Source organism: Chiloscyllium punctatum, chromosome 32, assembly GCF_047496795.1.
Source record: "Chiloscyllium punctatum isolate Juve2018m chromosome 32, sChiPun1.3, whole genome shotgun sequence".
Taxonomy (NCBI): domain Eukaryota; kingdom Metazoa; phylum Chordata; class Chondrichthyes; order Orectolobiformes; family Hemiscylliidae; genus Chiloscyllium; species Chiloscyllium punctatum.
In genome coordinates, this window is record NC_092770.1 from 10,918,092 (window position 1) to 10,942,946 (window position 24,855).

The following is a 24,855-nucleotide window of genomic DNA, read 5'->3' on the forward strand; positions in this document are numbered from 1 at the left end:
ATAATTAGGAGAAAGTGAGGACTGCAGATGTTTGCGCAGTACCCCATAATTATCAATGATCAGGAACTGAACTAGACCAGGAATATGAAGGCAGAAGAGGTGAGAGGCTGGAAGTTCTGCAGTGAGTAACTCACCAACTGGCTCAACAGTGTGGTGGAATACTTTCCACATGCAATGCAAACAAACCCAAAAAAACTAATTACCAATCAAACCAAAGCAACCTACTTAACTGACTCTCCATCTACCACTATAAACATTTCCTCCCTCTAGCATTGGTGGATGGTAAAAGTTATGCATTCTTTTTACAAGGAACACTGCAATAACTCACCCCAGTAATAGACACAGGGACTAAAGAACAGAAATTCTTCTAATAACCACACTGTATCAGTACGAAGCCTCCTTCAATAACATTTTCCAAACTCACAACTCTACTAGCTGTAGTAACAAGACAGCAGATGCAGGGGAACATCAGCACCTGCATATTTGCCTCCAAGTCAAGTGCCATCAGGATTTATATAGAGTAATAGAGATATACAGCATGGAAACAGACCCTTCGGTCCAACCCGTCCATGCCGACCAGATATCCCAACCCAATCTAGTCCCTCCTGCCAGCACCCGACCCATAAATGTTATCGTAACTTCACCGCTGTTGGATAAGAGTCATAACCTTTTCTGTGTTTGGTCATCCTTCAGTATTTGAGAAGTTGCAAATGGTGCTGAATACTATAGTCATCAGCAAACATCCTCAATTCTGACATTATGAAAGGTGGAAGGTAAAGCAAATGAAGACACTTAAGCTGTGGAACTCCTGCACTGAACATTCAATGCCTGAGATAATTGACTTCCAATAAAGGCAACCATCTTCCTTGTGTTAAGTATGACTCAAAGTAGTAAAGAATTTTCTCCCAGTTCTCATTGATTCCATTATTGTTCGAACTTTTTGATGCCATACTCATAAAAAAAACTGCCTTAATAACAGGATAATATACCCCATTTTCCCCCATAAGTTCAGCTCTTTCTTTTTGTTTGACACAAACTGTGATGAGGTCAGGCGATGAGTGGGCCTGGTGAAAATCAAATGAAGCACCAGGGAGCGACAACACCCTCCACCACTTTTTTGGTTATTGAGAGCAGATTGATAGGATGGTAATTGACTGGGTTTGATTTGCCTTCCTTTTTGTGGGCAGGACGTAGCTGAACAATTTCTGCATGGTAGATGCCAGCGTGGTAAGTGTATTGAAACAGCTTGGACATGGGCACAGCAAGTTCTGCAGCACAAATCCTCAGTACTAATGCTGGAACATCACTCCTAGCCTTTGCAGTATCCGACGGTTTCAGTTGTTTCTTGATATCACATGTATTGAAATGAAATTGTTCAAAATTTGGTAATGTTGGAGACCTCAGGAGGAGGCCAACATGGTTCATCCACTTGATACTTGTAGCTGATGATGCTTGTAAATGCCTCAGCCATATTTGTTGCATTGATTTACTAGGCTCCTCCAAAATTAAGAATTCAGATATTTATGGAGCCTTCTCCTCCTGTGAATTGCTTAATTGTCCACCACAATTAACATCTGAAGTCAAAGGTGTAAGTGTTGCCACTCAGATAAACTGATGCTCGATGTGACTCATTCCTTCTTCGGACCTCAATACCATGGAATTTTCCAACCCCTCAGTTGTTTCTTTGCATGTTGAGAGTTGTAAACCTCAAATTTAATCTCACTGAGTCACTGATTCTTCATTCAGCTCTTTTACTTTCTTAATTCTGAATAATATTCTACATAGTAAGGCTTGATCATTCACCTAGGTGCCTAAATTAGACATGTGATATTTGATGATAGATCTTAATGGAATCTCTCCCCAGCAGAAGAGCTGCAGGAACCACAGAAACATAATCTGATTTTCCTACAGTCCTCCAAAATTTTCTGTATCTCTTCTGCCAAGTTTAAGATGGGTGAACAGTCAACTTCTAGTGGAAATTTGGACCCAAAATTTGTATTAAATCTTTGTGATTTCCTTAACTGTAAATCAAGTGCTTCAATTGATCAATATTCAGGAAATGTTTTTGCTGTGAAGTGATATACTTTCCAGCATGGATGGTTTCTTATCTTTCCCAGAAGCATTCAAAATAAAATGCTTCAAGCCCACTTAGCTGAGCTCCATACAATTGCTAAAGAATAATCTCCTAATAGCTTTCTTCATGAACTTACAAAGAAATACTCAACCTAAGTTGGAGACAGAATTTTCACCCTGTTTAAGTTAAAACTTAATAGAACTTAAATACAGCTAAAAATCTATCAGATATGACAAGCTTGGATTAGAGTTTTGGATGGTTGGCTGCTGTCGAGATTCAATCATAACAAATCCCTTAATGATGCTGCATCACTTGCTAAAATTTTTTCACTTTTTTAACTGTGGCTCTTATGATGAGAATAAATCAAGGCAAGCGGACAGCTTCTGATGCTTTAAGGACTGAACTAAATTTCTACCAGGTGCTTCTGGGTGAAGCAGAAATGCTTGACAGGGTTCTATCACAATGTGTTAATAAATGTGTCTTTCTTCCAAATAGAAATCAGTGAACATGATAAAAAGAGGTCATGTCTAGGACATCGCCAGCTCCATTACATGCTCTGCCTTTTTGCAACCACTAACCCAGTTAAAGAAATAACCTCCTCCTGGGACAACGTGATCCCTTCTTATCATAACCATTCTACCTGAACATGAATGTTTCATCTCATATTCCTTTGAATTCTTTCAAGATAAAAATGAATTTGGTGTTGAAGGACAATTTCATAGCTCAGCACAAAATGTTACAAAGGCATGATCTTGTCACAATACACCATCATTATTTTCACATAACATTCTTTATATGTGTTGACAAGTTCATTTTTCACCACTTTTGAGATACTTTATCTGTCAGGGGGATTATTTGGAAAGGCTTGTTTGTGGTATTCAGTTAATCTTCGAAATTCTTACAGTGAGCATAACTAACACAATAATTAACATTTTCTACTTTATTTAACATTGAAAAATATCATTTTGACTAATAAATGGCAAGTTTTGAGTGTGATAGATTTGTTGGCCTTGCTAAAGTGCTAAAGTACTGAAGTGTTTTTTGAAGCTGCATGACATTGAGATTTCACTTAATTAAATGAAGGGCAGTCACTGCAATAAGTTGCATGTATGGTTTCTTCCTGGCGTGAAAATTACTTAGAGTCATAGAGTCATAGAAAAGTACAGCACGGAAACAAACCCTTCAGTCCAACTCCTCCAGGCTGAACAGATATCCCAAGCCAATCTAGTCCCATTTGCCAGCACTTGGCTCATATCCCTTTAAACCCTTCTTATTCATATATCCATCCAGATGCCTTTTATAGAGTCATAGAGTCAATTGTATCAGCCTTCATCATTTCCTCTGGCAGCTCATTCTATACACACACCAGCCTCTATGTGAAAAACTTCATTTTCATAAGTTAAAAAATGATCATTTGAAAATGCAATGCGCAACACTGAAATCATTCCTTTTGTTTTAATGATTCCAAATGCTACACAAAGTGAGCTTTCTAAATTGAACTTATTATTGTTTGCTTTAGATTGCTTTAAGCTTTTTTCTCTCTCTCCTAGCAACTCTGCTGTCATGGAGACACAATTTCATTCTGCATCCTTTAGTGGAGAATACTGCAGAGCTGATCTACTCCTGCTTTATACCAAGGGAGTGCTAAGCCTGTGGTGCTTTAGTCGATGTAAAAAGGAACAAAAGCCATTTCATTTCTCATTGCCATATTTTCTCAGAATGACTTGAATTGGAATCAGAAGGGAATGGGCTACCCTCTGTGTATGTCCAATCTCATTCTTCACATCAGCCTAAATGACAATCTGATCGCTAATGCATCTTTTGGCTTTCTGTCCAACCTGCTTTATAACTAATTGTTGGAGCCAAGTTCCTTTAAATTTAGGTCACCAAAGAGAAGATTGGGCCTGGGTTCATTTTGATTGAACTATTCCTTCTCATTGGCAATAAATCTAGCTTAGTTAAAATGAATCTGGAATTACGGGAAGATTTAACAATAGAGGACATACTTCACAAGAATTGAGTCCAGGATGCCAGGCCAAATCAACCTCAAATTTACCTATCTCGGCTAGATAGTTCAGCAGTGGATGTTGTATGTGAGAAGGTGAGTATAAAATATTCATTTGTGCTTTGCATTTTGTTACAGCACTGCCAGCAGAATCGAATTCAGTAAACAGGAAAGAATAATAATGTCCATGCAGTCACGTGAATAAGATGATAGCTTAATTGGGCTGATAGCTCAAGCTTATTGAGATGTACCATATTGTTTCTTTGGAGCAAATTACATTTGCTTAATTGGAGCTAAACATAATCATAACTCAAAAAAAAAATTATGTCTCGTTGGTACTGCAGAGTTAGGCTTTCAATAAATATGAAAGAATGTACAGGCTTTGCTGAGCAATAGCAATCAGTGAGGCTTAAATGGTGGTCAACTTGTATAATATCAAACTGACTTGAATGGTTTTCCCAACGTTGCATTTGAAAACTAAAATAAATTGAAGACAAATGCATCATTTAATCCTAAAATAACTACTAGCAATAGATTACTGTATTTATTTAGACATAGTGGAGGATTATTGTACCTTCCTGAAGTGATCTTATTTATATTCTTGCAGTTAGAACTGGGCTCCCCATTGTCTGGTCATAATAAGACAGTGATGGAGCTTAGGCTAACAGCCTAGGACAGGGGTTTGGCGAGTTCAGTTGCTAGTCGTCATTACGTGATTAGTCATTATGGTCTTGGTGTACTTGTGAACACAATGTGCCGTACGAGAATAACATTTCCAAACATTAATGAAGTGTCCTCCTATAACTGGAGGGGATACTGTTCCTTGAGTCAAACCCACTACCATTAATGATGTGGTCTGAGTGCTTGACTAAATATTAGCCCGTAGAAAATAAACCACAAAGACACTTGTGCTGAGACAGATATATTGAAGTTTATTAATGAGATGAATGATTTACATTGTTAAAAGTCTCAAACTTGCACACAGTCTGTGTTCTACACTTACAGTTATTATGATTACATTCCATGGCTGTAACATCACACGTAGCTGACTGTATAAAAACCAAAAGAACTGCGGATGCTGTAAATCAGAAACAGAAACAGAAATTGCCGGAAAAGCTCAGCAGGTCTGGCAGCAGCCGTGGAGAGAAATCAGAGTTAATGTTTCATGTTGAGTGATTCTTCCCTGGTTCTGAGGAAGGTTAACTCTGATTTGTCTCCACAAATGCTGCTAAATCTGCTGAGCTTTTCGAGCATTATCTAATTTTGTAGCTGACTACATACTGCACTGACTCTATTTCACAATGAAGGTGAAGTGTGGTCCTTTATAGTGCAACTTTACATGTCATCTGATCTAAAGGTACACTGCCCTTCTGGGATCAGTGCAATACTACACCAGGCAGTTACAATGGCAACCTGGATGGACAAGGCAGCAGTTGGATCTGCAAGGAAAACATGAGAACAAAAGCAGCTCATTCAGCTTGATGAACCTATTCCAATATTTAATGAGATCATGGTTGATCTTTACTTTAACTCTAACTTTCACTGCCCATATTTCTTGATCCAATGAAAAGATACTATTGATCATAATCTTGAAAATTTCAGCTCTGCGTGAATAATTACTTTCTGATTTCATCTTGTAATGGTTCAGTTTAATTTTAAGATTATCAAGTCTTGTTCTTTTCTGGGTTGAATCTTATGGGGTTTTTTTTTGGCTAAGTGTTAGTTGTGTTGAGATTTTGGAGCATGTGTTGCAATGAGACCACGCAATATTTCTCATTGCAACTTATCCAAATTTGCCTCATTAACTACAACCACAACCCTGTGGTACCTCCCTCACCTGATGCAGCAACTTGCTTGCAATGTTGACATTGGCTTCACTGGACATGCCTCTTGATTCTGCCACAAATCTTGCTGTAGTCCGCATCGTTTGGGCTCCTTTCAGGTTCTGCACTGTATATCTATCTTTCATCATTCTAAATTCCTCATTTGAGCCACCATTCAAACTTCTATATTCAAACCAAAATAAGAAAAATGATCCACTCATTCAACTCTTTAAACCGGGTTTCATTCTGGTAAAAGTGCATTCTACCTCCTCCAAAGTTGGTGCAGTATTACTGCTTATGGAGTTTGAGAAAACAGAACAATGGGATCAGCTTTCTATATATACACACTGTATCACTTTATTACTTTTGTAATCCAATCACAACTCTTCATTATTCAACAAGTCCTTTTGCTTATTTTAGATACATGTTCGACATGAATCTCTTAATGTTTAAATCTGGGTCCTGATTGCAATTTTCTGGCACAAGTAGACATAGTATATACAAGCCATATGACAGCCACTTTGGTCAGTCTTTCAGTATCTTAAAAATAGCTTAAAGGCCTGAGCAGGGATTATTCTTGCTTTCAAGCTTGACAATGTCAGCTTTGATAAGTGTATAATAGATTAGTTTCAAGAGTTAAATTGAACTCAAATCTTAAACTGAGCTCGGATCTTTTCTTTCTGTCTTTCATTTGAAATGGTTTTCTTTATGATTTACTGAAAGAACTTAATCTGGGTATGTGACTGAACTAAGAAATTGAGGATTGATTGAAATAGCCATCTGAGCTGCAACTCCACAAGCAGCTTGCTCAAGTGAAAAGATTAATATTGGCAGCCTTGCCTCTTTAGCTGCAGCCTTCAAATCCTGGGAGGAAGAGGATTGGAAAGGGCTACAAGAGGCCAATCAGTTTGGGGATAGGCCATCCCACTGCAAGGTTTGTATACACTGCAATTGACAAACAGGTACAAAGCATTCCAATTTTTACCACTAAATGTTAGTTTGTTTACACAACATTGGTCTGGATATTTTGATCAGGGTTAGAAACCTTTTTTTCTGTCCCTAATTCAATTAAAACTTACCCAATTACCAAAGTTGATTTCTATACTGGAGAATTCAGGACAGAGGGTTCTAATACAAACCTGTTCAGGAATCCATATATCCAGCCGCTATAAGAATCAGCATGGAACCACACTCAGTTATGGAACATTCTGTGATTTAATGGACCAGAAGCACAGCCAGCCACTTTGATAATGTTGCAAGGGTAAACATGACTAGCGAGGTGAGGAGTAGGGAGAGAGAGGAGTTGAACACGTGGCTACAGGGATGGTGCAGGAGGGAGGGTTTTGGATACCTGGATAATTGGGGCTTAGGTGCTTATTCTGGGGTAGGTGGGACCTCTACAAACAGGCTAGTCTACACCTGAACTGGAGGGGTACCAATATCCTGGGGGGGGGGGGGGGGTGGGGGTGGGGGTGGAATTTGCTAATGCTCTTCAGGAAAGTTTAAACTAATTCAGCAGGAGGATGGGAACCAAAATTGTAGTTTCAGTGTACAGGAGGTTGAGAGTAGTGAGGTCAAGGTCGCAAGAGTTCACCGACAAGAAGGAAGGTAGTTTGAAGTGTGTCTTCTTCAATGTCAGGGGCATCTGGAATAAGATGGGTGAACTTGCAGCATGGGTTGGTACCTGGGACTTTGATGTTGTGGCCATTTTGGAGACATGGATAGAACAGGGACAGCAATGCTTGATGCATGTTCCAGAATTTATATGTTTCAGTAAGACAGAAAAGATAGTAAAAGAGGGGGAGATGTCGTGTTGTTAGTCAAGGACAGTATTATGGTGGCAAAAAGGACTTTTGAGGACTCATCTACTGAGGTAGTAAGGGCTGAGGTTAGAAGCAGGAAAGGAGAAGTCACCTTGTAGCGAGGTTTCTATAGGCCTCCGAATAGTTCCAGAGATGTAGCGGAGAGGATAGCAAAGATAATTCTGGATAGGAGCGAGAGTAGAGGGTATTTGTTATGGGGTCTTTAATTTTCCAAGTATTAACTGGAAATGCTATAGTCTGAGTACTTTAGATGGGCCAGTTTTTGTCCAATGTGTACAGGATGGTTTCCTGACACAGTATGTAGACAAGCCAACAAGGGGCGAGGCCACATTGGATTTGATACTGGGTAATGAACCAGGCCAGGTGTTAGATTTGGAGGTAGGTGAGCACTTTGGTGGTAGTGACCACAATTTGGTTATGTTTAATTTGGCAATGGGAAGGGATAGGTGTATACTCTGTCATTTCCGCCACCTCCAAACAGACCCCGCCACCAAGGATATATTTCCCTCCCCACCCCTATCAGCATTCTGGAAAGACCACCCCCTCCGTGAATCCCTCGTCAGGTCCACACCCCCCACCAACTCCCGGCACTTTCCCCCGCAACCGCAAGAAACGCAAAACTTGCACCCACATCTCCCCCGTCACTTCCCTCCACGGCCCCAAGGGATCCTTCCATACCTGTCACAAATTCACCTGCACCTCCACACACATCATTTACTGCATCCGCTGCACCCGATGTGGCCTCCCCTATATTGGGGAGACAGGCCACCTACTTGCGGAATGTTTCAGAGAACACCTCTGGGACACCCGGACCAACCAACCCAACCGCCCTGTAGCTGAACACTTTAACTCCCCCTCCCACTCTGCCAAGGACACACAGGTCCTTGGCCTCCTCCATCGCCAGACCATGGCAACATGACGCCTGGAGGAAGAACGCCTCATCTCCTGCCTAGGATCCCTCCAACCAGAAGGGATGAATGCAGATTTCTTCAGCTTCCTCATTTCCCCTCCCCCCACCTTATCTCAGTCCCAACCCTCGGAGTCAGCACTGCCTTCTTGACCTGCAATCTTCTTCCCGACCTCTCTGCCCTACCACCTCTCCAGCCTATCACCCTCACCTTAACCTCCTTCCACCTATCGCATTCCCAACGCCCGTCCCCCAAGTCCCTCCTCCCTACCTTTTATCTTAGCCTGCTTGGCACACCCTCTTCATTCCTGAAGAAGGGCTTATGCCTGAAACGTCGATTCTCCTGCTCCTTGGATGCTTCCTGACCTGCTGTGCATTGCCAGCAACATATTTTTCATCTCTGATCTCCAACATCTGCAGTCCTCACTTTTTCCATAGGTATATACTGCAGGGCAAGCGTTATTGCTGGGGGAAAGGCAATTCTGATGTGATTAGGCAAGATTTAGGATGCATAGGATGGGGAAGGAAACTGCAGGGGATGGGCACAACTGAAATGTGTAGCTTATTCAAGGAACAGCTACTGCATGTCATAGAACATAGAACATAGAACATTACAACACAGTGCAGGCATTTCGGACCTTGATGTTGCACCAACCTGTGGAACCAATCTGAAGTCCGTCTATCCTACACTATTCCATTTCATCCATTTCTTTATCCAATGAACTTGATAAGTATGTAGCTTTCAGTTAGGGAGGAAGTGGTTGAGTGAGGGAGGTGTGGTTTGCTAAAGAAGTTGAATCTCTTGTCAAAAAGAAGAAGAAAGCTTATGTAAGGATGAGACATGAAGACTCAGTTAGGGCACTTGCGAGTTACAAGTTAGTTAGGAAAGACCTGGAGCGAGAGCTGGGAAGAGCCAGGAGGGAACATGAGAAGTCATTGGCAGATAGGATCAAGGAAAACCCTAAAGATTTCTATAGGTGTATCAGGAATAAAAGATTGATTAGAGAAACATTAGGGCCAAACAAGGATAGTGGTGGGAAGTTGTGTATGGAGTCTGAGGAGATGGGGAAGCGCTAAATGAATATTTTTTGTCAGAATTCACACAGGAAAAAGACAATGTTGTCGAGGAGAATACTGAGATACAGGCTACAAGACTAGATGAGATTGAGGTTCACAAGGAGAAGGTGTTAGCAGTTCTGGAATTCTGAAAATAGATAAGTTCCATGGGCCAGATGGGATTTATCTGAGGATTCTCTGGGAAGCCAGGGAGGAGATTGCAGAGCCTTTGTCTTTGATCTTTAAGTTGTCATTGTCTACAGGAATAGTGCCAGAAGACTAGAGGATAGCAAATGTTGTCCCTTTGTTCAAGAAGGGGAGTATAGACAACCCTGGTAATTATAAATCACCTGAATTATAAACTGAAGTGAGCCTTACTTCAGTTGTGGGTAAAGTGTTGGAAAAGCTTATAAGAGATAGGATTTATAATCATCAAGAGAGGAATAAGTTGATTAGGGATAGTCAACATGGTTTTGAGAAGGGTAGGTCGTGCCTCACAAAACTTATTGAGTTCTTTGAGATGGTGACCAAACAGGGGGATGAGGGTAAAGTGGTTATTGTGGTGTATATGGATTTCAGTAAGGCATTGATTGGGTGCCCCATGGTAGGCTATTGCTTAAAATATGAAGGCATGAGATTGAGGGTGGCTTAGTAATTTGGATCAGAACTTGGCTAGCTGAAAGAAGGCAGATGGTCATGATTGATGGGAAATGTTCATTCTGGAGTTCAGTTACTCATGGTGTACTGCAAGGATCTGGTTTGAAGCTACTGCTGTTTGTCCTTTTTATAAATGATCTGGATGAGGGCTTAGAAAGATGTATTAGTAAGTTTACGAATGACACGAAGTTGGGTGGAGTTGTGGATAGTGCTGAAGGATGTTGCAGGTTACGGGGGAGATAGATAAGCTGCAGAGCTGGGATGAGAGTTGGCAAATGGAGTTTAATGTGGAAAAGTGTGAGGTGAATCACTTTGAAAGGAGCAACAGGAATAAAGAGTACTGGGCTAATGGTAAGATTCTTGGTAGTGTAAATGAGCAGAGAGATCTTGGTGTCCATTTACATAGGTCTCTGAAAGTTGCTACCCAGGTTAATAGGATTGTTAAGAAGGCATACAGTGTGTTAGCTTTTATTGGTAGAGGGATTGCATTTTGGAGCCACAGGGTCATACTGCAACTGTACAAAACTCTGGTACGACCGCACTTGGAGTATTGCGTACAGTTCTGGTCACCACATTATAGGAAGGATGTGGAAGCTTTGGAAAGGATACAGAAGAGATTTACTAGGATGATGCTTGGTATGGAGGGAAGGTCTTATGAGGAAAGGCTGAGGGACTTGAAGCTGTTTTCATTCGAGAGAAGAAGGTTGAGAGGTGACTTAATTGAAACATAAGATAATCAGAGGGTCAGATAGGGTGGACAGGGAGAACCTTTTTCCTCAGATGGTGATGGCTAGCACAAGGGGATGTAGCTTTAAATTGAGGTAGTTTCTTTAATCAGAGAGTAGTACAAGGGCGGAACGCACTGCCTGCAACAGTAGTAGACTCACCAACTTTAAGGGCATTTAAATGGTCATTGGATAAACAAATGGATGAAAATGGAATAGTGTAAGATAGATAGGCTTCAGATTAGTTCCACAGGTCAGCACAACATCAAGGGCTGAAGGGCCTGTGCTGTGCTATAATGTTCTATCCTCTATCTATGTTCTATGACAAGTAAGTGTAGAATTAAGGTGTCAATTTGTTAACAGCTTATGATACCAGGTGGGTAGGATGCCAGGTAAGTATTGTGGAGTGATTAGCATTCATTGGGTAGGGGGGAACAGGGTGGCTTTGCATCTAACTGTGGAGGGGGATTGCTGCCCAAGGAAGAGTCAGGCCAACAAATTGTTGGGGGTTGGGGAAGGTTGTCATCTGGCGGTGCGCCAATGTGGCAAACTACTGGACTGGCAATGTCTCAGGTGTGGTGGTAGGGTAGGCAATAATGCCAATCTCCAGGAGTGTCAGGTCAGTAAGTTGGAAATGTGTCAGGTTCAGGATGGTATGGACAGTCATTCCAGCAGGATGGGGATGCTGTCTGTTTTCGGAAGGTAGAGGGCGAGTTGTCAGTTTGGTGGAGGAATTCAGGTCAGCATGTTGTGATGGTGGTTGTTGGATCCAGTGGAGACCTGTCATTACCGTAGGCGGTCAGGCCAGGGTTTGGGGACATGGTATTGTGGAGCTGGGTGTCAGGTCTGCGAGGTTAAGCCAGTGGCCATAAAGTGTCAGGACTGGGAGGTTCCAGTCAGCAGGGTTTGGGGGTATCAAACTGGCAGTTTCAGGTCTGGGAGGTAATGTTGGGTCTGTGGAGGGTCAGGCTGGTGGCTGAGATAGGGCAGAGCCTGTGAACATGTATAAAATCATGTTGAGTGAGGGGGTGTCTAGAATGGGATGAGGTGTAGTTGAAGGGGTGTAGAGTTAGATTAACTATTAGTTTAACTGGATTAGTGGTGCTGGAAGAGCACAGCAGTTCAGGCAGCATCTCGTTGGATGCTGCCTGAACTGCTGTGCTCTTCCAGCACCACTAATCCAGTATTTGGTTTTCAGCATCTGCAGTCATTGTTTTTACCTTAGTTTAACTGTTAAACTTGCATGCTGCCGAATCGGCTGTGCTTTTCCAGCACCACACTTTTTGACTATTCCTTCACTGTGTCAGAATCCTCAGAATTCTCCATCTTTAATGGACTGTTTTGGAATGTTCCAGTTCCAGGGGAATTGCCCATTGGAACCTTCATGGGAATCCCACCCAGTCAAACAAGTCTTGGATTCCGCATGGTCCTATTGTACAACTGCATTCAGTGCTTCAGAAGTGACTCTGTGCCTGTTGGAATATCTGGATCAAGGTGCTTTAGTTACACTTGATCAATGTAGGCAACATACTGCTTTTGGGCTAAGTAACATTGCATGGAATAGAGCAGTGATATAGTTAAAGAATGGTGCATCTTTTTTTTTTTTTTTTGCACAATATTGTGTTTTAATGTGAATCCCCTGTTTATATTTTTTTTTCCTTTTTTTTTCTTTTGGAAGGAAACACTCGAGTGGCCAGTCACAACTCCAGGGTGTCAGTGGACACCCGCGTGCTCCTTCTCCAAGGACACCCGGGAGAATGGTGCATCTATTTTTTTTTCCCGGGACTTCACCCTATATTTTTTTTTCTTTTTTTTTTTTCTTACTCAAGTGGCCAGTCACAACTCCAGGGTGTCAGTGGACACCCGCGTGCTCCTTCTCCAAGGACACCCGGGAGAATGGTGCATCTAATGTGTTCTGTTGCAGCAGACATTGGTTTAGACAGTTAATTGCAAGTGATTGGTTATTGAGCATATATTAGAGGTCTTTTTATTCAAGTGAAGGGTTCTGATAGATTAATTGCTTTTCAAGGCCATTTAATGTTCCTCTATCTGTTACTTGTCCAAACCCAACATTGGATCTTTGCAATGGTTAATTAATGTACAATCTGGTGCTGATTATTTTTCAAAGATGCAGGGCATATCTCTAGGGAGTTGATGAACTGTGCTTAAAGTTGTATGTCAGTAGAGTTTTTAGCATATTTAACGATGCTTTTAATGTGGAATCTCTTTCTTAAAATAGGCCTTTATAATTGGTTCACAGATACATTTTAAATTTAAGGCTTCACAGTAATTAGCAAATGTAACTTTTATCTCATCACAATTAGAAGATTTTTGACAATTGCAATTGTTTTAATTTAGTTCTAGCCTCAACAATGATTAATGTAATTCTGGATATGGGGTCCTGTACTCTCGTGAGTTACTGTGTTAATCCAATACCAGAATAAGTCACATTTGCAAACATTATGTGCTGGCTCTGTCAGGCAGATGTCTTGTTCATTATTTGTATTTTGACTTTGTCCTTCTTAGCAGCTAGAGCTTTCTGAAGAAAACACTTACAACAGGAGAGAAGCCCCAACATGTATCATTTTGTCAAGTACCACAGAGATTAGCTGGTGCTTTAGAGAGGCTTGCAACCAGTGAGACACACAATAGAAGAAAGCAGGAACATATTCAAGGGACTGCGATGAAAGGAATGTAACGAGCTGAAAGATGCTATCCTCTCCTTGCTCTGTTGAATTGAAAAGAGAAGCCAACCTTTGAGATTGACCATAAAAATAAAGATAGAAGCAAATTGCAATTGCATGATGTCTTTTGGAAGATTTGTCAAAAACTATGAGCTGAATGCCTGAAAATATCAAGGTGTCTGCTAAAATGTGTATTTTTCTGTAACATGGCATTTCAGTTCTGCAATCAATCCACGAGTATATGGCCACCACCAGGACCACAGCAACAGCAAAATGACTGCCATTCAGACTCAAGGTCGAAAGATCAGCTTCACATTGGAAAGATTAATGCACCGGATATATCAATTGGTAGGTCATACTATGGGTCTCACTTTTCAAGGCAGGACTCCTCTCTTATTATCTGCTCTCTGTTAGCTTGGTGAGATTGATAAAATGTAGGCCAGTTGAGTCTGTTATCAGATGAGCAACCTTTGCTCTCTCTCAGGCGACAATACACTCTTTCCTTACAATGCACCCTCAGACAGTAACTGTTTCTCTTGGTTCGTAGTGTTGAATGGTTTCCAGTCATCTCTTTATGGACATTTAATGCCATTCACTACATAGTGCAAAGACATGGTGCAGACATGAGGTACTCATTTGTATATGGGGAGAAGATAGCTAGATTTGTAGGAGATTAGAAATGTAGTTTCTGCAGGTGGTGGTGGTTAGAGATGTTGTTTTTGCAGATGGGTGAGGGGGTGTTGTTGGGGGAGGGGAAGGGGAACATTACACAAATGGTCGCGGGATTCTTGCAGCATACATAAGGTTAAGATTTTAACAAATATAGAGGTTTTTGTTTAAGAAATAGTTTTAAACTAAGAAATAACTTTAAAATGTTGTAGCTGACCACAAAAGAAGCAGTAGGGGCATTTTGCAATAAGCTTATAGTATGATAAGGGGAACTGGATAAAATAACAGGCAGGCTGTAACAAACAAGGACAAGGACATTAGGGTAGTCAGATAAGGAAAATTAGAGAAAAATAAGTGAAGTAATCGGCTTATGATAGGATAAGACTAGACTAATGGGAAAAGGGAGGCGTGATTCTGCAACTTGCAAACTGAATAAAGAATGTTTACATGCTTTGTAATTTGCGCTTTTGCTTGGCTGATTGCAGGCACAGGTGCCCGTTCTTGCAAGGCTGTACAGAATAAAATGTTCTTGTTTCCAAGGCTTTGTCTCAGGCTGAATTGTGAGTGAGTTTTGTTTCTCACAGTTGGGGGCTCGTCCGGGATCCAAAACTCTGACCGCTTGACACTCTTGGAATGATGGGGAAGATGCACCTCACCGATTTCGGTGATCTCTGACTCCCTTGCGTGTCATTTGCGGTTTGGGTGAGTGTGATCCGGACTGGGAGAACCTGGAAACAAGATGGGCAGACGCGGCGGGTTCGGCTGGGCAACTTTTGTGCACAAGACCCGGGTAAGGAAAGGTCTTAAAAGATATATCCGGGCGACCGGGGTAGGCAGCGGTAGTTGCTGCAGGTATTGCCGCAGGACGGGGTGCGCTGAAACGACCAGGTAACTCTGTGCACAGACCAAGGTAAGAAAATAGACCTTTAAGTATTGCTTTGGTGGTCGGCAATGTACGAAAAGTACAGGGAATTGGCAAGATATAAAATAAAGCATATGTCAATGGAAAACAGCCTTACAGTCAGGAGGAATCAGATTATGCTTCGTGTCAGAAGGGCTAGTAGCTGAAGGGCTACTGAGGGTACACTTAGTAACTAACTTATGGCCAGACATCCTGAAAAATATTCAAAAGCTAGAGGAGTCGTTGCAGAAAGCTCAAAGTGTCTGTGAGATACGGTGTCTGGGTGTGTGAGAGAGAGAGAGAGAGAAAAGAGCTGTACAGCTAATAGAAAGTTTAACCCTTTGTGATTCGGTTTGAATGCACATTTGTTTGTTGGTGATTGAACGTTTGTGCTTTGTTCCCTGGAGCTTGAGATCTGGGACTGTTTTGAATCTAATTTCTACAATGGAAATTTTAACATAATTTCTCTTAACGTTAAGGATTTTACAGATTATGAAATAAAATGTTAACTCCTGTTCTTTTTACAGGTCATGACTGCCTTACTATCAGTTTTCTAACTAATCTCTTTTATCCTTACATAAAAGTGATTTATGGAGAACAGTTAAAGTCTCAAAAAAAAAGCATATAATTGGTCAGATTAATTGGACGAGTAAGGTGTCTAGTCAGGACCTTGAAGGGGGTGTGGAAGAAAGTGACACCGGGCCTCGTTAAGATTAATTAAATTAGCAACAATGGGAGGCATGGGAGTTGCCTGTGTAACAATCGATCTGCAAATAACGTTAAAGGGGAATATATTCCGCCCGACAGTCCTTTGGGGAAAATGTTGGGAAATTGGGAACACAACTCCCGGATGCGGGGGAAAGATAAGGCTATAATGATAAACTATTGTTGTTTTGTCTGGACTCGAGAAAGCATTAAGGAGTCTGGTATTTTTTTGGCCCAAATATGGGTCCGATGAAGTTTGACTGTGCCAAGATCTAAATACATACGTCAATCAGAAAGAAACATACAGTCAGGAAGAGTCAGAATATGCAGCTTGCTGGACAGGGGGTGCGGGGGTAAAATTATATCTCATGAAGGTGGAAGAATCAGGGAAAGAGCAAGAAAATAATGAAGAAGGGAAACCACAATGGGATCCCTTAACCTGTTTACCGCCCCCATACCCTCCTCTAGAGACATGTCTATCACGTCTCTACAGCCAGCCTACGGTCCCAGAACCAAAAGCAATTCCAGTAACTGAAAGAGAAACAAACTCTGAGCTAAAAGATGCAGAAACTAGGGGGCCCAGAGTCACTCAAGCCACCACATGTAAGGGAGGCGCAGAGATAATGGAAAATATAAAATTATGTCCCTTAAGAGAGGTCCCAATTGGGGACAGAGAAATAGGATACTTAAACACTCCCTTAACTAGTAGTGAAGTTAGGGCTTTTAAGAAGGAAATGAAAAGTCTGATAGAGGATCTGGTGGGATCTAAGGGAAATGGTAAAATTGGGAATTAAAGAGGCGGCACCTAGATCTTTTGAAGTATGATAAGAGAAGGATGAAACCCCTTCTGCATTTTTTCAAAGGCTCAAGGAGTCCGCAAGGAAATATTCAGGAATGGATCCCGATGATCCGGTAGCTCAGGGACTCTTAAAGGTCCAGTTTGTGACTAAATCATGGCCAGATATACAAAAGAAATTACAGAAATTAGATGGATGGAGTGAAAGACAGATGGAAGAGCTGTTATGTGAGGCACAGAAAGTGTATGTGAAAAGGGAAGACGAGAAGCAGAAACAGAAAACCAAAATGAATGTGACGGCAGTAGAAGAAATAACAAAAAGGAGACTGGGATCAGGGGATAACAGGAAGGGTAGGGGAGGACACGAAAGACAAAGGTCGGACATCCAGGGAAGGAGGCAACAGGCAGGATGTTACCATTGTGGAAAAGTGGGGCATTTTAAATGGGAATGCCCAGGATTAGCACGAGAAAGGGAAACTGTTTCCCTAATGACCTTCGATGAGGAATAGGGGAGTCAGGGATTCCTTCCTCCTGAAACCCACTGGGAACCCTTGATAAATCTAAAGGTGGGACCTGAAGGGGAGGAGGCAGTATTTTTGGTGGACACGGGAGCGGCACGATCATCCCTAAGTTTTAGATCTACCGATGTTAAATTGACCAATAAGAATCTCAGGGTTTCTGGAGTAAAAGGTGAAGAATTCTTGGTGCCTATTTTTGAGCCAACCCTAATTAGAAGAAATGATGAGGAAGTGACAGGGCAATTACCAACTGTAGAGTTTAATGATAAGTTTTAAAAAAAAACTATATTGTGGCACTTGGCTCTTCATTGTCTGTCCTTCGGAAGAAGGGTGTGTTGACCCAGACACCTCCACTTGAGTTTGCAGTACATCGGAAACGACCGGGTGATTGGGCCCTGATCAAAACCTGGAAAGATACCAAACTGCACCCAAGCTGGTAGGGACCGTTCCTAACCCTCCTGACTACTGAAACCGCCATCCGAACTGCTGACAAAGGGGGGAGTCATCACACTCCTGTTGAATGCCCCGTGGACACTCCTTCCACTTCGGCAGAGTGGCAAGCTCATCCTACAGACAACCCCCTGAAAGTCAAGCTGAGCAAAAAGAATGGACTGAGATAAGAGACTATTAAGTATTGGTTAAAAAACCATATCCCAAAACAATTATAAGTGTTGTATGGACTCACTCCTCCCTGGCATACAAAGGGTTAGGGAATAGACAGATAGGGTTGTGAGCTGAAATGAGTGGTCAGCTTTATATTGTCATGATAATATTGGCGTTAGCTACCAAGGTGGGGGGGGGGGGGGTGGGGGGTGGGAAAAATCGTTTTATTGCTTTATGTCAGAATTATGCTAAACTAAAGGGGCATACTGACTGTTGGGTATGTGCGGAGATCCCACACCATGGGGAATCCAGAATTCCTCTCACGGTAATACCACTTACCAAAAGAGAAGTGTATGATGTACAACAATTTGACTCGGGCTCAAACAATACAAAATGAAGATCTGACAGGGGTAATTATAACTTTGTGGAATGGTTCCCTCGACCAGCCCCGAAAACTCTGGGTGCTATCGATGGCCTTAGAATTTCTCCACCGAAAGGAGCAGTAATTACCACTTGTTTCTGTAATCAGAATGATACCGCACCCTTCCGATTAGGATAATCATCTTGTGTCTACACCAGCCAAGCCCCTGCCACGACCATTCCCCCAATATTAAATGGAACATATTGGGTATGCGGCCTGAAGGCCTATTCATTTATTCCCGGGGAAAAATACATTCGCGTGACCGAATGTATAGGAATGCATGCATGTTATGAGATTGATCAAACACTGCCTCAAAGCCAGAAAGGTTGGAGTGGCTGCTGCTACCTTGCCTACATAATTCCCCATTTGAGGCTGTTAAAAAGAGCCCCAAAAATACTTCGGAATAAACAGGGAGGAAAGCGAGTATCCCGGAAAGTAACCGAAGGAGATTGCCTCCTCTGGACTTTGGTACCTATGTATGGGACTACTCGAGCAGGAGTAGAAATACAAAAGTTGGCGGCTTCCCTAGAAGAGTTGGCCAACACTACTGCTGATGCATTGGCCGAAACCCAATCCCAAGTAGCAGCCATACGACCGAAATGATGCCACTAGGCTAACAACACTTCAGAACAGGATGGCTCGAGATTATATTCTGGCAGAGAAAGGTGGTACCTGCCCACTAATTGGGGAAGGTGGTTAGTCAATCTAGCTATCTATGGATTATTGATATTAGTGGGTCTGGTGGTAAGGTTCAATGTCCTAAAATGGGTAATGAGCCGACTGATGACATCCCTTGGGGAAGGAACCCAAATACATCATCAGATGCTTTTACAGGTGATATGCAACAACGGGAAAGTCAAAGAATGCTCCTAGAGTTCGAGAGACGAAAAACACAACAGTAAAATAATACTGTGTATAAGATTGTAAACCTCATCGCCAAAAGGCGTAAGAGGGCAGAACATAAGAAAATGAATTAAAGGAGACTTAATAAGTGCAGAAACAACAGTTAGAGAAAAAGAAAAAAGGGGAATTGTGAGAGATTAGAAATGTAATTTCTGCAGGTGGTGGTGGTTAGAGATGTTGTCAAAATTACAAGTGAAATTTCTGTGTAAAGGGACTTTGGCTGGCATTGTTTGAGCCCCCAGCTTATTCAAATACTTCTTTGATGCTTATTTAAAGTTTTGTTGCAGTTCTCTCAAAGACAATGCAATGTTTAACCTTTTAAAATTAAACTGCAATGCTAGGAAATTATTCATCGCTTAAACAAGAAATGACACAACACTCCAGAGAAAGCATCTAATTTAGTTGCAATGTTGCAGTAACTGTCTCAATGTAGAAGTGTGAGAGCCATCTTGTAAAAGTCCTCAGATAATTGGCAGTCGAAAGGATTGAATATAGAAACAAATTGGTGATAGTCCAATTTTAGAGCCATAATGTCCCTGGCCATCAGACTAAGTTTAAGTTTTGCCTTGTCTTAAGTTCATTACGTAGGATTTTGTTAATTATAAAACAAAATTTACTAATCCAGCTCCATGGAGTTTCAATGTTAATTCAGGTAATGTCAAGTTAATTCAGCAGAACTACAAATTGCGATGGTTACAAACATGATTGCTAAAATGGTCAATTTTGGATTTTGAAAAACTCGTTTAAAGATCAACTGCATTGAAACCAAAATAATTGCTGATATTTGAGACCAAAAAGGGGAATAAATTACATTGAGTCGCACTTGAGAGGTAAAACATTTAATTATATATTCGTGTGGTTTCCATTAATAATTTGGGAAGTTCTGGATTTTCTGTCAATGATTTACATCTGAAACGTTTAGGTTTTAGAAGTCCCAAGAGCATGGATGGAACACATAGCTTAGCAGCTGAACTGGCAGAATCTTGCATCTGAGGCCAGCACCGATTTTGAAGTGTCAGTGAGTTTAGCCAAGTAGACAGTCTGATAACCCCATGGTAGTTGATGAGTTAGGTGCATATTTTTCAATGGAACTTACACTTCGACGTTGAGACAGTTCCTGGAACATTGCAACAGTATTAAATGCTTTCCCTGGAGTGTAAGCTTCGTTGCAACATTTCTTGTTTCAGTAATGAATAATTTCCTAGCATTTCAATATAATTCAAAGTTTAAAAAATTACATTTTCTTTGAGAGGACTGTAGCAAAATTTTAAGTGAGCATCAAAAAAATTATCATTTTCTTGTTGTGACTTTTCTCAATCTGAAAACCTGAAATAATAAGGCAAAAAAAATTAGGACAGTTTCTTCAGTTGATTTCCACTTTTTGCCAGTTTTTCTTTACTATTTCAGTCACAATTAAAATAATATTCCAGAGCACCAGGCTATGCTCTGAGAAGATTGATTCAAATCTTGCAACTGATGGACTTCAGGTTTAATTATTAAAAATCTGAAATTGAAAACTTGTCTCATTGATGGCGGCCATTGGTTTGTTGTAAAAATCCATCCAACATTCTTTTGAGAAGGAAATGTTCCACCCTTCCTTTGTCTGGCCCTTATTTAACTCCAGCCTATAGCAATGTGGCTTACTTTTAAGGATGACCACTAAATGTTCACCTTGCTACCAACACTTGTATCCCGTGAAAGAATTAAAGAAAAGTAGAAAATATCCAACTGTTGATGGAAAATTCCATGAATTAAAAAAATCTTTTTCGTTTTATTGGTAAATACATCAGTTTACCTTGATATGGTCAAGCAATCACAGGTACAAAATTGGGCATTCTAAATTGACCAATAGCTGGAGAAATCAGGCCTGACTGAAAATTGACCAAACTAAATTAAAACCGCAGCCAGCAATTATCAGCTGCAGAGAACAGTGGAAACCAAGGTCAAAGACATCTCAAAGGATCAGGGGAACCAGTCACAACCAGCCCAATGGTATGTGTTGGAGAAGTATCAGTCAGACTTTCTGGCACCTCGACTTTCATCTGGAGCCTGAGGATGTGCACTTTAAACTTCCTGGCATGGGAACAGTGAAGAGTGTTGGTGTTACCCTTTGGATGCTTTTAACCCTCTCATTAGCCAAAGGCCACAGATCATTCCAGAAGGTCCAGGGTGAAGGGGATAAGAACATGCACCTGGAAGACTCAGTGGAGATTCACTACTAGACTTGTGATGGAAGATTAGCCGAAGTGTCCAAAGCATGGACAACATTAGAAGCTTTAAAAAGTTATCACACAACGTTGACTCAAATTTTCCTGAGACTTGCATCACAGTAATGGCAGATCTATCGCGAACAAATTCTCAAATAGGCAGCAAAAGAGAAATGAAACAATGGAGCAAGTGACTTGTTGTTTAATTTCTGTGGTCACATTCAAAATGTGGGGGTAAGAAATTTTGTGCCTAGCCAAGTTCCAAAAGCAGCAATTAGATTGTATCTTTTTTTAACCTCTCTCTTTGTGGAAACATGTATGCAAATTGGCTGTGACCTCTCTATTCATTGGATGTAAATTAATTAGGCAAACAAATATGCACTCTCCAGTAGCAGAATTTGGGTGCAACATGTCAGATAGGATTTCACTGCTGCCTGGTTCCTTGCACTGGTGAAACCTTCTAGGATTTGGGTTAGTGGCATTGCATTTAAAGCCCAGTTGTGAATGAAGTCAAATGAGGTCCATACAGAAGAAAAAGGAAATTCGTGGGAATGCTGCCTCCAGGATAAGGGACTGATCACCATAGCTAACTTGTACATTTAGTGAACGGAAGCCTTTTCCATTGATGAAGTTGTATTATGAAGAGGCACTCTCACAGTATTGTGTGTACAACCTTGCACCTGGGTAAAACCATCTATGCTGGTAAAGCATACCACCTGAGCTGCAGCACAGATCGCATCCTGGGGAAACAAAATGAAGGGTGTGATTTGGCTTACATTTCACCTTTAACAGCCTTAGTATATTTGTCGTTGTTGAAGATTAAGAGATTCCCACACAGATCCCCAGTGGAATAATTGCATAACAATTTAGCACAGATGTTAACTTGAGGACCAATATGATCACATGACCACCCACCATCATTGGCACAGCTCAGTGACAGTGTTCTAGGAGGTTCTGTTTGTGGCAACAATTCATACTCATCTAGAGGCAATGGCATCGAGGATGATAATCCCTGGGCTTCCTGTGTGTATCTCCTGCACATCCTGAGGGGACGATCTGCTGTAATCTTTTCATGTGGAGGATGGTCAGCAGCACTGGAGAATGTTGTAGGGGTTTCTGGCTCACTTGGATCCTTGTCAATGCCTCCATTCCTCTATTGCACTGCAACCACAATAATGGTGGTCTTTACTGTGCCTGAATCCAACGAATAACTGTATAGCTGCTTAGTAATTGACAAATAAAATGCAATCCTTGATACGAGGGCCATGCAGGACTCTGACCTGAAGGGCCATGGAATGCTTCCACATGAACATTTGACATTGTGGACCTTGTGTGTGCAGCACAAGCCATGCCTTACAAATACAATCAAAAGATTACTGAAGAAATCATAGGCAGCATTTCATACAAGAGAATGTTGATGAATACAATTCAAAGGGAGAGGGAAAAGAAGAGATCAGCTCTGTGCCCTCGGGTAGATTATGAGACATTGGATTATCTTTGTGAAATGTGATCCACAGGTGACCCTTTAAAGGTCAACTTTGAAGACTCCTGCTTCAATGTCTTGATTATAATCTAGCTGTTTTGACCTGTGACATAGTCAGGATTGCTTATGGCCAAATTTGAATTCATTGATTTGACCTGGGTATCACTTGCCAGGCCAGTGTTTCCTGCTCATTCCCAGTTGCCTTTGGAAAGGTGGAGGTGAGCTGCTTCTTTGATCTGTTGCATTCCATTTGATGTAGGTATACCCATAAAGCTGTGAGGGAGGGAGTTCCAGCAATTTGATCCATGAAGATCAAAGACCACATGCTTCCAAATCAAGGTGGACAGTGACTTGGAGGGGAACATAAGCTGGTTGTGTTCACTCACACCTGCTATTCTTGCCCTTCTTGATGGCAATGGTCTTTCACTTGGAAGATGGTATTTTCACAGCCTTGATCAACTGCTGCTTGCATCTTATAAATGGCACACATGTATGCTATTCTGCTTTGGTGGTGGAAGGAGTGAATGCTTGTGTTTGTATTGCTAAGCAAGTGTACTGCTTTGTCCTCGATGGTGGCAAGCTTCGACAGTGTTATTGGAGCTGCAGGAAAGTGGGAATAATTCTTACACTCCTGACTTGTGCATTGTAGACGGTGGACAGGCTTTCAGGAGTCAGGAGATGATTTACTCACAGGATTCATAGAATCTGGCCTGTTCTTCTGACCACTGTACTGTTGTGGCGAGGGGAGATGACAGCTTAGTGGTGCTATCGCTGGATTGCTTAATCCAGAGACATAGATAATGTTCTCAGTTCAAATCCTGCCACTGCAGAAATTTGAATTCAATAAAAATCTGGAATTGAGAATCTAATGATGACAAGGAATCCATTGTCCATGGTTGGAAAAGCCCATTTGATTCACTAATGCCCTTTTGGGAAAGAAACTGCCATCCTTAGCTAGTTTGTTCTACATGTGACTCCAGAACCACAGCAATACGCTTGACTCTTAAGTGCGCTCTAGGCAATTAGTGATGGACAATAAATGTTTGCCTCATGCTGTGAATTTTAAAAAAAAGTCCTGTTGAGTTTCTGATCAAGTGCAACTCCAGAATGTTGATGGTGAGGTATTCAGTGATAGTAATGCTAATGAATGTCAAGGGGCAAAAGTTAAATTCTCTCTTGTTGAAGAACATTACCTGGGAATCGTGTGTCATGAACGCTGTTTCCTTCTTATCAGTGCAAGCCTGACTACTGTCCAGGTGTTGCTTCATTTGAAGATGGACTGCTACCTCAGAGGAGTTGTAAAATGTGCTGAAAATTATACAATGACCATTTCTGCTTCTGACCTTGTTATGAAGGGAACAGCATTGATGAAGCAGCTGAAGATATTTGATCACCACCCTGAGGAGCTCATGCGGAGAAGTTCTGGAGCTTTGTATCAGATATGACTCCAGTCCATGGTGATTTTTTTTCCCCCAATTCTGATAGACTCCAGTTTTTCTGGAGCTCACAGTCAAATGTAACCTTGATGTCAAATGTAGTTACTCTTACCTCCCCCCTGGAATTCAACGCTTTGTCCATGTTTTGACCAAAGCTGTAATGAAGCCAGAAGTTGACTGGCCTTGTGAAGCTCAAACTGAGTATAAATGAATAGGTTATTGCTGAGCAAGTGTTGTTTAATAGCACTGTTAATGAGCCCTTTTAACACTTAATTAATAGGCAAGAGTAGGTGGATACGATGGTAACCAGCCAGTTTGGATTTGCCTTGCTTTTTGTGAACTTGTAATACCCAGACAATGTTCTGCATTGTCTTTTGGAAACCACTATTGTAGCTAAACTGTCACAGCCTAGTTCGGCATGTGGCAAATTCTAGAGCACAAGTCTCCTGGGCTATTGCT

The 24,855-nt window shown here is 41.4% G+C and overlaps 1 long non-coding RNA gene across 2 annotated transcripts in view; it reads left to right on the top strand.

The window, feature by feature from the left end:
• The first annotated feature begins 3,789 nt into the window (after nucleotides 1-3,789).
• Nucleotides 3,790-24,855, top strand: part of LOC140457892 (uncharacterized) — a 63,305-nt gene continuing 42,239 nt past the window's right edge. For both annotated transcript variants that reach the window (XR_011953405.1, XR_011953406.1), the window contains exons 1-2: nucleotides 3,790-4,175; nucleotides 13,973-14,102. This is a non-coding gene — a long non-coding RNA (uncharacterized lncRNA). The remainder of the gene's footprint in view (nucleotides 4,176-13,972; nucleotides 14,103-24,855) is intronic.